Below are 14649 nucleotides of genomic sequence, written 5' to 3'. Positions count from 1 at the left end.
GAAAGCTCAGTGTTGCACCTGCTCTGAGATGCCCTCAGCAGCCATATATAGTTGACTTGAACATGAGGGAAGGTGCCAATTAACCCGGCTCTGTGGAGAGCTTTGAGGAGTCCAGGCCCTGAGCCCCGGACTTTTTAATATTTTCCTTCCTGAACAAAAAACAACAAAAGATCCCTGTGGCTGATGCCGACTGCGTGGGGTAGGACATGCCGAGCTTGCGTGGGGCTTGCCCCTGAGTTTTCTTGGTGCTCCTCCCAGGACCCACGGACACAAGCTTTTCCAGGCCGAGGCTTGTCCTGTTTAGACCCTCGTTGGTGGGGTCTGTGGTCCTGGATCGAGGGCCCAAGCACTTCTTTTTGCAGGATTCCTTAGGTTTCATCATTAGTCCCAGCTCTTCAGCAGGTGGAGCTGATTGACTCTGACATTTCCATTATGTTGTTCTTGTGTTGCCTCAGTTAGAATAACCAGTATTTGCCAGAAATAATTGATGGCGTGATGGGAATTATTGGTGATTCCCTGACATAGGCAACCTGTATAGATAAGCGTGTTACACGGTGTCTGATTTCTGAGATGTTGGTCCAAACCTTCTCAGCAACACACTTTCAGGGGTAGATTCCTGTGCAGGAGAAGCTACTTTTCCCCGAGACGCGGTGGCGGCCCCTGCACTGGCATGGCAGGGTGGGTGTGTGACTGGGCAGGGCTGGACATGCTCCTGTCTGCCCCTGCACTGGGCCCGTGCCTCCGCACCACATATGTGTCGAGGGTGCCTGCCTTTGTTCCCCCAGCTTGAACTCAGAATTGTATACCTTGCTTGACACATTCCTGCATAGAAATGATTAGATCTGGGGGCTGAATCTCAATCTGACATGCATGTAGGTAAATCATTCATGTGAATGACTTGGGTCCTCCACGTTCAGGGTCAGGAGGCACGAGGTGGGTTTGGACACAGCTGCCTCACCTCAGGAAGTTTCTCTCAGAGCCTGTTTCTTTCTCTAGCAAAGTAAATGATGCCTACCTCACGGGGCTTGACACAGGCTCAGTACTCAGATGCTGTCTGGTCTTTATTATAGTTGGTGTTTGGGGAACAGCGTGGCTGGTAAGAAAATGTGCTATCTTTATAATTTATAGAATGTCATACAAGGCAAGCGTGAAACCGGGATTCTACCCTAATCTTAAGATGCTGGTGCTTACTCTTCTCCTGAAGCATTTTGTTGTAATTCTGGTGTGTCAGCCAAGTCATATGACGGCACCGCATGTGTGATGCCAGCTGAGTTACCTTGGAACGGGAAGCCTGAGGCTGCCAGGGAGCATCCCTCCTGCCTCCAACCCTCGGCGATTTCTTTCTCTCTATTCTTCCTTCTGTCCCCCCCTATCTCCCACTCCTCCTCACCACTCCTGCTCCCCTTCCTACCCTCCTCACTTACTCTACAACAGAGGCTCAGACTTTGACAAATCCCAGCTGGGCCTATTTAATGCTTGGCTGGGAAACGAGAGGGAAAGGGGCCCAGTTACTACAAACATAGAGAATTGAAATAGAATGTGAGCTACTTTTACACATTTTTTATTTTAATCTGAATATAAAAGGCAAGTGTCAACACAAAATGGGTGCTAACTGAGCCACACAGCTCCAAGTCTGCCTTGTCGGGGCTCCGTGGGTTCCCATGCCCTGGCCTTCTCTATGAGCGTCTGGACACGCCGTGACTGCGAAAGGAGCATTCAGTTATGATCCTTTGAATGTTCCAGAGTCATGTTTAATAAAAATCTTCACGTTTACCCACAGCCAAGTCTTGATTTAATAACAGGTACTGCAGGTATCTGGGTGGGCCTAAGCCTCTGTTTTAGAAGCAGCCGCACCATCCGAGGGGCAGGTCCGTGTGGGCTGGCAGGCGGCTTGGTCCTTGGAGCACAGGGTGGACCTGACCCAGTCCTGGCAGTGGGGGGCCTTGCAGTTCTAGAATGTAGTGATGCAACCTGTGGCATAAATAAAAAGCCTCATGTGCCCCCATGAGAAACTGGGGCTTCCCCTCAGTACTGTGGTGTGCTGTGTTTGTGATCGTGCAGATGTAAAAGGGTGAGGGAGATGTCTAAAAACTAGGCTCCCAAAGACAGCCCTTCAGGTCTGGTGCTTTCATGTGTGTATGCACACCTGTTTGACGCGTGTACACCTTCACGCGTGCACCTGTTTCATGCATGTACACCTGTTTGTGCATGCGCCTGTTTCGCACTTGTGCCTGTTTCACGTGTGTATGTGCCTGGGCATTCACCCTGTATTGCGTCATATGTTGTATTTTACAGATTGGTTTTTTTCAGTTTGTATCGTGAGCTTGTAACGACTTTGGGAAGAAAACAGGGGTTCCTGGCAGCCTTTGGCTCTGAGAAACATGATGTCACGGGAACAGATGAGACAGCCTAGGTGAGGCCGGCAGAGGCCATCGTGGCCTGGGAGTCCGTGCACATCCACTGTCTGTCACTGTGTGACAAGTGACCCCAAAACCTAGGGGCTTAAGGCAAAGTACACGTAAGACTGTACAGCTTCTTCAGGTTGCAAATTCAGGGCAGCCCTGCTGAGCTGCTCTGGCCCAGTCCCCCGGGTCACCGTGAAGATGCTGTCCAGGACTGCAGCCATCTGTAGGCTCAGTTGGGCTGGAGGTTCTGCTCCAGGATGCTGTGCTGACGTGTCTGCTGGCAGAGGCCGGGTCCTCCACACCTGGCCCCTCCCTGGGGCTGCCAAGTGCATTCCTGCCCAGGGCCACTCCTTTCCCCAGAGACGTAGCAGTGCTGGTTTTATGCCCAGCGTCAAGGTGGCTGGGTCAGGAGCAAAGACTTGTTTCCCCTACTCAGCGGCTACTCCTGCAGGGCTGGGCGACAGTGGAGGTCGCGCAGGAAGGTGTTCGCTGAAGACCGTGCTCTGTGACTTGACGGGTGTTCCTCCCAGGAGGGTGAAATGGAGACTGGACGCTGGGAGCGGCATCCTGCGCGACCCCACCTGTAGTGGGCTCACAGCAGAGCTAAGTCCTTCCTTTACAGATACTTTTCAGAGTTTGCCCGCCTTTAGATTCTCTGATTAACGTGTCTGAGGAGGGTCCCAGGAGTCTGCCACCTGCCAGGCCAAGGAGGTTCCCTACATGTGGCTGGTCCCCTGACACCCTGAGAAACGTGACTCGAGAGGATCACCCGAGTTTCCTAAATGAGTCACCTGCCTTCTCTTCTCTTTGCTTTCATGCCTCCCCCAGGGTGGGTCAGTCCTGTCAGCCGCAGCGATACCTGCATGCTGGGGTTCCAAGGAGATTGGGGGTGTGTCTGGTCCCCCAGGGATATTCGGTGACTGAGGATGCTGTCATAGCAGTCAACATGTCCTTATTGTTTTCACTTTTAATGAAGTTCAGTTACTAGGTTTTCTGAGGCACAATGATGTCCTTGTGAAAAATTGGTGATCAGGGAAACAAGCAAGTGTGGGAAAATGATCCTGCCCTTAAACCTGAAAAATGATGAAACAGCAAAGAGCCCTGAAGAGCCCAAGAACTTCCTCATGGGACAGTGAGGAGACACCTCAGTAATGGCTTTAAAAAAATGAGATCATACTGAAGAAAAGATAAACTAAATTTTGGGTGTCCTATGGGTAAAGAGATTGTGGTTTACATTTTGGAGGCATGCTTTTATATACTTATTTATTTTTCTTTGTTGGATTTACAATTAGTTGCAATAAATGTGTTTTTTAATTAAAAAAATTGGGGTATACAAAGTCTAATCTCTTTGTGATATTTCTGTACTGTGAGACTCCACATACAAAAGTGAAGCCCAGACTGTATCTCTAATGAAGCAGAGTGAAGTTGTCATCTCCTGCAGGCCGGTCTGGTCTCCAGGCATCTGGCCGTCCTCCCAGTCTTGGGCACACCTGCATCACTGGTGCTTCCTGCCAGACTGTGACTCTGCCCAGGTTTCAGGAGCACCCGGAACAGTTTTCCTGGGGGCTCCTACTTTGTCCTGGCTCCTGGAAGAACGGGCTATTGATGAAGGACTCTCCCCACTGCCAGGTAAATTGGTGATTGCCCCACAGTCTGTATTTATCGCATGGGGCGCAGAGAGTCTGGGCGTGGTGTCCTGGCCCTGGAGCCAGCTCTAGGACTGCACGGTGGCCTTGCCTCTGCCCCTCATCTGGGAACAGGGTGGTGGGGAGGAGAAGGGAAGCAGGGTCTTGCCCCTTCTGTGTCTCGAGAACATGGGAACATATCGTCCCATTGCCTCGCACCATTCACAGCCCAAGCTTGTGTGAAGTATTATTTTATAACCTCCCCTGACAATGATGTATTTTATATAAGCAGCACATACAGTGGTAATTTAATACCCTATCGAGCAAGATTAAACAATAAGGAGCAGATATCACTGTAGAAAAGTTACCTTATCCAGGAAATATTTATCTACTGCAGGTGGATGTAAACCATGCCTTCCTCCTCCGCGGCGCCTGATGAGCCTGTGAGATACTGTCCTGTTCACCACTGTTAGTTATAAGCTACACCTTTCCTTCTATGATGTTAGTTACAAGCTCTACCTTTCCTTCTATGATGTTAGTTACAAGCTCTACCTTTCCTTCTATGATGTTAGTTACAAGCTCTACCTTTCCTTCTATGATGTTTATTTCTTGCCTGTTCACCGCTGTTACAGTTACAAGCTATACCTTTCCTTCTGCGATGTGTATTTCTTGACTCTTCACCACTGTTAGTTACAAGCTTTACCTTTTCTTCTGTGATGTATATTTCTTGAAGGCGTGGACTAAATCCTAATTCCATAGTGTTTGATGCACTTACTCAAGAGATACTTGTTTGAATGAATGGATTAATGGAAAATAGAAGTGGTGACTTCACTTTTAATTCATTATGTCAAACTTTGTTTACACAGAAAATTTTATGGTCCTTTGGATAAGCAAGGCCTCTGTGCAGAGTTGTTAGAGATTGTGAAAGTGCTGCAAATGGCTCTGTGGCTCTAGGCTCACAAACGGCTTGAGGGACTTGGTGGTGGCACCTGTGTTGAAAACTGAGTTCTGCAAATCCATTCAAGTGACCTGCCAGCACGAACAGTCCTGCTTCCCAGTTGATTTCTGCACAGAGGCTTCTCCGGAATGCCCCAGGTGAACGTGGGTTTAGCCAGCACTGCTGGGCTTCCACAGCAAGCCAGGGTGCTGCAGGGACGAGATACAAGAGGGGCAGGACCAGGATCTTCCGGGGCCCCAGTGCCCATGTGGGGACACTGCCTGGCCTGGCTGTTCTGGGGGAGGTCAGGGAAATGATGGCATGGAGGGACTGTTGGCACGAGCCGCTTGCTCAAACATAGATCCCAGGTCTGTGTGGGAGGCAAAATAGAAATTTATGTGGCTATCATCAGCAACATAGCAAATATGGGCTTCTTCCCTAGGGAGGCTGACCCTCTTGCTCATCTGCTGAGCAAAGGCCAGGCCCGGCCTTCTGGGCCCCCACAGTGAGCTTTTCCCAAGCTCTGTCCACTCCGTGGAGATGGCCGGAGTCAGGGCAGACATGGGATGTTTGCCAATTTTTTTTTTTTTTCTTTTTCGAGACGGAGTCTTGCTCTGTTGCCCAGGCTGGAGTGTAGTGGTGTGATCTCGGCTCAGTGTACGCTCCGCCTCCCAGGTCACGCCATTCTCCTGTCTCAGCCTCTCGAGTAGCTGGGACCACAGGTGTCTGCCACCACACCAGGCTAGTTTTTTGCGTTTTTAGTAGAGACAGGGCTTCACCGTGTTAGCCAGGGTGGTCTCAATCTCCTGACCTCGTGATCCACCAGCCTCGGCCTCCCAAAGTGCTGGGATTACAGGCGTGAGTCACCTCACCCGGCCAGGTATTTGTCATTTTTTGAAAGCTGCATTTAAAGAATGAAATAGACCGAACAGAATTACTTCCTTTTGTATATTTAATACTTAGTCTACCAGAACACTTAAATAGAGTTAATGTATTCAAATAATAAGAAAGAACTTTCCCTCTGTTTCCAAAGCAAAAGTATAAACAACCTTTTACTTGGCAGAGATTTCACTATGTTTCTGAAAAGCCAGCAAGCACTTTTCCTGAAATAGACCCGTCTCTTCCTCTGCATAGACCCTATGAACATTTTAGCTACATTTCTGCTGTATCTTGATGTGATAGATTATAGAAAATTCCTTGCTACTGGAACTTCACGATGCTTTCCTTTTAAACATCAAATAGAAAGTATGGATAGTAAATCTCAGATTAGTTGCCATTCTTGGTCTTGGTAGAGCTAACACAAACAGCCTCTGTCAGTTACAAGAGAGAGTGTCTCCCCAGCAACCCGGCTTAGATTGCAGACCAAGCCAGCCTCACCCAGGATTCAGTGCAACGTCTTCCAAAACTGTAGCCACTGCTCTTGGAGGACACTTGAGAAGAGCTCCCTTTGATGCCTGTGCATGGCTGTTCTCAGATCACAGCAGCTGCAGCAGCATCTCGGAGGATGCCGGCAGGGGTGTCCTGGGTACTGATACCACGGCAGGGGCCTGCAGTGTCTGAATGAAATGGGCCGTGACACTGAGCAGCCTAGAGGAGTCCACAGCCACGTTTCAAAGGTGCAGTGTCCCGAAGTGAACCCCAGAGCACTGAGGAGCCTGGAGTGACCTGTCACAACTCCATTGAGAGAGCTGGCTGAATTCCGTACCTGTACAGGCAAAAGATGGCTATTTGCACTTGACCCCTTTCCAGGCCAGGGTTAGGGAGATTGTCTGCACAGCTAGTGGGAGCTTGACTCTGTTCACACTCGGGGTTGAGTCTCGCTCCTTTCTGTGAGCCCAGGGAAGGATAGACATACCGAGCTCTCCTGGAAGAGGGCCCTGACGAGTCGAAACTGAGCTTCAAGATGGTCGGCATTGTGGTGTGCGTGGCGGGTTCGGACTCGGTGCGTGCTACGTGGGGCCCAGTTGCTGCTGTCACTGATTGGTCTCAGGAGATGCTGCTGGGGACGTGGCTTCTTGTGGTACTTGGTGGTTTTCTCCTCACGGGAGTGGGTTTCCCTGCAGTGAAGGTGTCGGTGCTGTGACAGGCAGCCTGGCAGGAGGAAGGCCCCCATGGGGTTGTGCCCCGAGGCCCCCTTCCTCTTGAAGAGCAGGAAAGGGGGTTTGGGATCCTGCTTCCAGCTGCGCTGCCTTGCTAGGTTCTTGGCCTCAGGCTGGGAGAAGCTGAGTGCAGACTTGAAGCCTAGACCCCTTCCACAGCCTCCTGGGCACTTGTGGTGGTATGCAGGACATGGCCCTTGGAACTCCAAGCCCTACCCTGGCATGCCCGCCCGTTGGGGCATCTGAGGCACCTGCTGTGTGCTAGGCTCCGTGGTGGGGTGGGCGGTAGCAAGGGCTGTGGGGTAGAGTGGACACGGTACGCGGATGATGATGAGAAGCATCAGGGAGGCAGTGAGAGCACAGCTGAGACCTGCAAGGAGGGGACTGGCTGTGGGTGTTGGGGCTCCGGGAGCTGCCTCTACCCAGAGCCACAGTGGCCAGTGAGGGCAGAGCAGGGGACCGAGGACCAGGGAAGCCATGTGTATGGGTCGCATCAGGTGTGCAGGTCTGCCGGGCTGTGCTGCCCTTCTCAGTCCTGGCTGGGCCTGGGGTCCCAGAGGGAACGGAGGGTCTTTGCATCTCCCTCCTCTTGCTTCCCTGCTGCTTCCTGGTCAAGGGATGCTTCTTCCTTGCAACTCTGGCGGTTATTCTGCATATTAAGAGGAGTTTCACAAAATCATAGGGGGAGAGGCGGACTAGGGATTCATTTTTTTTCTCCCCCTGATTTTACACGGAGGCTTCTACTATCCCTTAGTGTGGAGGCAGAGTGCAGATGCTCTACAGTTCTCTGTCCAGGAAGAGAAGAGCTGCTGGGAAGTCACAGATCTGATCATTGCAATAGCACTGACATTTTTAAGTGGCAGAATGCTGATGTCTATAATAATCAGAGTAAAACTTCAGTAGCTTCAACATAAAGATGTTGAGATGATCTTAGAGCCATTTCGTCTCTAGATCCTTCTACAGTGTGGAGTGTGACATCTCTACCAGCCTCTGGTCAGTGGCCGCCTGTGGGTAACTGAATGTTTGAAGTGTAAATGAGAACTTCTAATTTTATTTAATTTTAGTCAAATTTAAATAGCTATATGGGCCGGGCACCGTGTCTCATGCGTGTGTTCCCAGCAGTTTGGCAGGTGGAGGCTGGTGGATCATGTGAAGTCAGATGTTGAAGACCAGCCTGGCCAACAAGGAGAAATTCCATCTGTATTTAAAAATATAAAAAATTAGTCGGGCGTGGGAACAGACGCCTGTAATCCCAGCTACTCGGGAGGCCGAGGCAGAAGAATCACTTGAACTCGAGAGGCAGAGGTTGCAGCAAGCCGAGATCGAGCCACTGCACTCCAGCCTGGGTGACAGAGGGAGACTCTGTCTTAAGGAAAAAAAAAGATTTTAAAAAACCCTACATGGCCCTAGTTGCTTCTGTAGGAGACGGCATGGTTCCAGAAGGTAGACTTTGTGTTGAGGACTCTGCAGCGTCAGGCTGGAGACAGTCTCCCTTCCTAGCAGCGTGGGCCGCTGGGCTGCTCTTCTACCAGAAGGGATGGTGGCGTCTCTGGGAGGTATCTGTGGACTCAGATCTTTGTGGATTAGTGACTTGTGTTACTCACAGAGAGTTAATTTTATGGGTAAATGAATACCTGGACTAGCTGCAACTTCAGGGCGAGATTCGGGAGTAGGGAGTGAAAAGTGACGACGGAACCCTGGGCTTGTCCTGCCGCCCCCAGGACCCGGTCGGGGCGCCTTCTCGTCTGAAGTCCCAGCATGTGGTCAGGGTACCCCTCCCCTCTGAACCCCCCAGGAAGTGATCGGGGCACCAATCCCCTCTGAAGCCCCAGCACCTGGTCGGGGCACCCCTCCCTTCTGAATCCCCCAGACCCTCCTGGCCTGTGGTGCTGCTTCTCCAAATTCTGCCCTTGGCTGTTTTCTAGGAATCACCTGCACCTGAGCAGGCTGCGTGTGTCACTTCTTGTCGGATCTGGGGTGTCGGTGAAGCTCATTTATCTTGTCTTCCTCCTCATGTGCCATATCTCACCTGTTGTCTGAGTTTTTGTGAGTGCGTGTTGTGCGTTCTCAGGCTGTACTCGGTGCTTAGGTGACAAGAACGTCCTAGAGCAATGGACTGTCTGCTCCAAAGGACGCTGGGTATGAATGGAGACACGGTTTACTTGTGGGGTTTCAATTTCCTGGGTGTTGGAGGCAATTACGGGGAAACAAGGTCTAAAAAAGCCCCTGGGGCGAGGAAGGTAATAATGAAAAAAAATTACTATATACACACTTAGCAGTTGATTTAATTTGTAGGTGAATTTTGCATTTTGGGAACTACTAAAGCTACTGTTTGTAGGGATTCCTTGATGAGCTTCTTGTTTTCTGTCAAGTAGAAAGTCAAGTGGATCGGTTTTGCCTTTAATTCCGACTGACTAGAATCTACTTCCTTTTTTCGCCCATTCACGTTAGGGTGGGGATTGGACTAGAAGAGCTGTAGGATCTCTTTATTTCTGATCTTAAATGAATTTTTTCTTTACTCAGTTTTTTTTTTTTTTTTTTTTTTTTTGGTGAGCTGTTACTTTTTCCTTCAATGCACTGTTCTTTGGTTTGGGAAATGGGCTCTATTTGTACCATGCTTTAAATGCACACAATGGTTCTAAGTTGCTACTTTTCATTAAAGTTAGATATAACATCTTAATTAAAATGTCATCCATAATTCAGGCACAGTCTGAGGCCTGGAGACCCCTCTTGTCACTTCCTTCCAGCCGTGTCTCCTTCCTTGGCCACCCTGCCCCTGGCCACATCTCCTCCCCCAACCATGCCGTGTCATCCCCCCACCACGTCACCTCTGGTCACATCAACTCCCTCCCGGCCACATCACCTCTGGCCTCACTGCCTGCCTCCCTCTCTCCCTGGTAGTCGCTGTGACTCCTGCTGTCTACCCTCCCGTGGGTCTGTTGAAGGCGCCTTCCCCGTTTTCTGCTCCTGAGTGGGTGTCGGGGCCTGGATGTTTCACAGGATGCAAGTTTCTTCCCTTCCAGCCGCGGGTCTCTGAGCGACAAGTCCAGAGAGGGCACTAAGCTCTCCTTACCCACCTGGGGGCCCCGAGCCCTGACCGCCGACCACCCGGGATTTTCTGCAGGGTGTGGGGCAGACTCATGCGTGAATTGGACTTAAAAGGTGCTTCCAGGAATCCTTGTTTTAAGTGCACTGGAGCAGAGATGGGGAGAGGGGACCACCGGGTTTGCTCAGAATTTGGCCCTGCTCACAGCCAATGAGGCAACATAAGCACCTCCTAAATGAAGCATTCCACACACTGATTTTACACATGACGGTTGTGATGGCTGGAAAAGGTTTCACACAATGAGGGAGTTTGAGCTGCATTTGAAGGAAGAACAGGTCCCTGCCGGTGGAAATGAAAGATAAGGGTGACCCAAGCCATCAGCAGCAGCGGGGGTGGGGTGGTGCAGACTCCCCATGGATGGTGGGCATGGCTGAAATGCAGGAGAGGGCAGGGGTGCGAAGGAACAGCAGGGCGGCAGTAAAATTCCCCTGCAGAGAGGGGACGTGACGGAGATATTACCACATGTATACAACTGAGAGATGGTCTGAGCATGATTTCTGGGAGCCTATGGGAAGAGCACGTGCTCATCAGTTCTCGGGATCTCTTTTTATGAAGTGAAAACAGTCATGCCTCTGCCTATCTTGTGAGCTGTTAAGATCAAATCGGATAATCTTCAGCGAGCCTTGTAAATGCTAAAGGTTATGACAGACTGTTGCAGCCCGCTTGTCTCCACCCTCCTTTCCTCCTCGGTAACGTGAACCCTGCTGGGTACCTCACTATCTGCCTGGCTTCCTCCTCCATAACGTGAGCCTGGAGTACTTGCTGGGTACCTCACTATCTGCCTGGCTTCCTGCTCCATAACGTGAGCCTTGAGTACTTGCTGGGTACCTCGCTGTCCACCTTCCTTCCTCAGTAACGTGAGCCCTAAGTATTTACTGGGTACCTCGCTGCCTGCCATACAGCTGGCTGTAGAATTGTCAAACGCACTTGACTGGCACATAAACAAAAGTGCTCGCCAGGCCTTATGAGGGCTTTCTGACATGTGGGTGCCTTCTGTTCCCTGTTAGGCTGGAGCTGCAGGAGCCCTCCTAGACCAGACAGAGGACCAAGGCTGTGGCCTTGGGGTGGGGACTGGGGGAGCTCGCTGGGATTATTGTGTGGGTGAGAGCAAACCTCAGTACCGCTGCGGCATTGGGATTCAGGGTTCCTTCTGGAATGTTCTGAGTGAGAAACAGGAAGTGTGCACAGCTGTGTCTTCTGCGGATTTTATGGTTATCTTGGGAGAGCACTGAGCTATGAACCTGCAGAACCACTTCTTCCACTAACGGCCACCTTTCTATAAAGAATGACTTACAAAAGATGCCACTTCAGATGGAGGTATTTGCACGTGTGGCCTGAAAAATGAACAAAATGACTTTCCTCTCAAGGAAAGTACCTTACATTATTCCCAATGATAGGCATTTGAGCTTTCCAGCGAATACTAAAATATAAAAATCTTGTGTCTACCACTTTCTCATGTGATTAATGATGATATTGATGCGGTTTTTTTTTTCATATAATGAAATGTGGAAGCTGCTCATAACTCTGAATCAGTGTTATCTAACCAATGTGTGATTACAAAATCGTGTGCTGGTAAAAGCCATTCAATTGCAGGACGGGACCAGTCGACTTAGAAGGAATTGGGGCAGAAAGGTCCAACGACCAGAGCACAGACTGTGTTGCAGACAGCCTGTACGGAAGTCGGAAGTGCCACTTGTTATATTTGGCGGCAGAGAATACCTAAAGTGATCTGAAAACACAGTGAAAATACTGCTTCCTAATTGTATATCAGCATGGGGTCGGACTTTCTTTATAAACTTCAGCCACGGCTCTGCAGCCCACTGAATGCAGATGCAGGCATGAGAACCCTGCTGTCTGAGGTGCAGAGATGTTAGGTGTTTTCACAGCAGCACAACCTGTTGCCACGCTGCTGCTTATTTTGGAAAATGGTTTCTTTCTTAAGACTGTGTTAAGATGTAATGACTTTATCCTTGTAAAATAAACTAAATTGTTAGTTTTTTTTTTTGAGACGGAGTCTTGCTCTGCCACCCAGGCTGGAGTGCAGTGGTGTGACCTCAGCTCACTTCAACCTCTGCCTCCTGAGTTCAAGTGATTCTTGTGCCTCAGCCTCCCTAGTAGCTGGTACTTACAGGTGTTCGGCACCATGCCAGGCTAATTTTTGTATTTTAGTAGAGATTGGGTTTCACCATGTTGGTCAGGCCGGTCTCGAACTCCTGATCTCAAGTGATCCACCTGCCTCTGCCGCCCAAAGTGCTGGGATTACAGGCATGAGCAGCCACCACTCCCGGCCTGATGAGAAAGCTTTTTTGTGCTCTTTAATAAGGTGCAAAGGGTTCCTGAGACCCAAAATTTGAAAACCACTGGCTTAAACTGACAAAATTGTCCACGATTCTTCAGTGTATCTTCTAATCTGTTGATGGGGAAAGGACGGTAAGGGTTGTTTTACTTTTTGCCTTTCACAACTCAATGGTGCCGGGACAACTGGGGTATCCACATGGAAAAGGATGGACTGGACCCTTCCTCACCATACAAGCAAAGCTCAACATGGATCCAATGTAAGGAGCTGACTGTGAGACCCATTCTGTCAGTCTACTGGGTACCAGAAACAGACACCACAGACCGTGCGACTTAGACAATAGCATCTTGTTTCCTTTTTCCTGGAGACTGGAAGCCTGGGATCAAGGTGCGGGCAGGGTTGGATTCTCTGGGGCCTCACCCCATGCTATGTAGATGGCGTCTTCTCTGTGTCTTCACAGATTTCTCTTATGTGCATGGAGCACTAAGGACTGTGTCTAAATTATCTTAACACCAGTAATACTGGATCAGGGCCTACTCTTAAGATTTTATGGGACCTAAATTGCCAAGCTAAGGCCCTCTATCTAAATACAGTGACATTTTAAGTTTCTGGGGTTGTGACTTTAACATGGGAATCTTGGGGGGGGGGGAATGGGACAGTTCAGCCCATGACACCTTTAGGGGAGAATCCTGGAGAAACTGTTAGGTTGGATTAGGCAATGTTTCCTTAGCTGAGACGTCTAGAGCTATAACAAGCAACTGAAGGGAAAAAGATGGTATCAAAATTTAAAATGTTCATTTCAGAGGATACTATTAAAGTAAAAAGACAACCCACAGAACAGGATACATTATCACGATAAGGACCTGATATCAAGAATATATTTAAAAAGTCTTAATAAAACTCCAATTTAAAAATGGACAAAGGATTTGAATAGACATTCTCCAAAGAGAGACATATAAATGCCTTAAAAAGCACATGAGATGTTTAGCAGAATTCGTCATCTTAGAAATGGAAATCAAAACCACTGTGAGATACCACTTCAGAAACACTGGGATGGGTAAAATCCCAGTATTGGACAGTGACATGGTGGTGAATTTGGGAAAACTGAAATCTTGATATATTGCTAGTGGGAAGGGAAGTAAAATGGTACCGTTGATTTGGAAAAGTCTGGCAGTTCCTCAGAAAAGTTAAGCATGAAATCACCATACGACCCAGGAATTTCACTCCTAGGCATATGCCCAAGAAAACTGAAAACATTTTTACAAAAAAAATCTTATGCAAGAATCTTCATAGCAGCATTATTCTTAGTAGTAGAAACAGTCCAGGTGTCTGTCAACAGGTCACTCACTGTGAGATTCCACTCACCTTGGACGTGAAAGATGCCAGCACCGAAGGTCACGCCAAAGGTCATGCACTGTACGATTTCTCCTCACAACAGATGTCCAGAATGGGCAAATCCAGAGAAACGGAAGTCGGCTGGCGATTGCCAGGTGCTGGCGGAAGGAAGGAGCAGGTGCTGACTCTTAGTGGGTTCAAGGTTTCTTTGGCCCGTGGTGAAAAAGTCCCAGAATTACATACTAGTGGTTGATGTGCAGCTTTGAGAATATGCTAAAAAGACTGAATTGTATCCTTTAATATTGGGGCTCTTACGGTTTGTAAATTCCTTTCAATTTAAAAAGGAACTCAAGAACTTCTTTGGTGTTGATATTTAGATAGTGAAAGAGACAGTATCCAAAACAAGTTACTCTGTAACTCACGTCGCCAGAGTTAAACTTCATTTTCTGAGGATCTTAAAGGAAGTGTTTGAGCCTAGGAGACACAACGATCCTATACTAGATGTTACACCCCATCTCACTGATTTCTATCTCACATAACCATATTCAGGGAAAACCGACATGTAAACGTGAGCTGAATGCTATGCAGAGGCACACTCCTCTTACCCGGATGATCTTTAGTGGTACAGTAAGAGATGAGGTCATAGCAACGTTAGTTTAGTTAGTTTAATTTTCATGGCAACAGGAATTTGGCACTTGGGATAAGTTAGATCTCCTTGCACAGCTCCTAATGGGATTGCCCATTTCTGTGTGGTGTCTGTGTATATTCTCACTGTGGAAATAAGTGATAGCACCTGTGCAAACACTTGCCCGGAAACGCGCACGAAGCTGGTGAAGGCAGAGGACA

The 14649-nt window shown here is 49.0% G+C and overlaps 1 protein-coding gene across 7 annotated transcripts in view; it reads left to right on the top strand.

Moving 5' to 3' along the window:
* LOC139361168 (disco-interacting protein 2 homolog C-like) overlaps nucleotides 1-14649 on the top strand; it is a 194068-nt gene that overhangs the window by 103455 nt on the left and 75964 nt on the right. Inside the window, exon 3 of one of the 7 annotated variants that reach the window (XR_011618727.1) lies at nucleotides 11766-12260. The exons of the other annotated variants lie outside the window; for them this stretch is intronic. The gene's annotated coding sequence lies outside the window, so the exon portion shown is untranslated. Of the gene's footprint in view, nucleotides 1-11765; nucleotides 12261-14649 lie in introns of those variants that run through there. 7 annotated transcript variants of the gene reach the window in all.

Source organism: Macaca nemestrina (genome assembly GCF_043159975.1).
Source record: "Macaca nemestrina isolate mMacNem1 chromosome 14 unlocalized genomic scaffold, mMacNem.hap1 SUPER_14_unloc_1, whole genome shotgun sequence".
Classification (NCBI taxonomy): domain Eukaryota; kingdom Metazoa; phylum Chordata; class Mammalia; order Primates; family Cercopithecidae; genus Macaca; species Macaca nemestrina.
The sequence above is the reverse complement of the archived record's forward strand: the minus strand, read 5'-3'. Positions and strand labels throughout refer to the sequence as shown.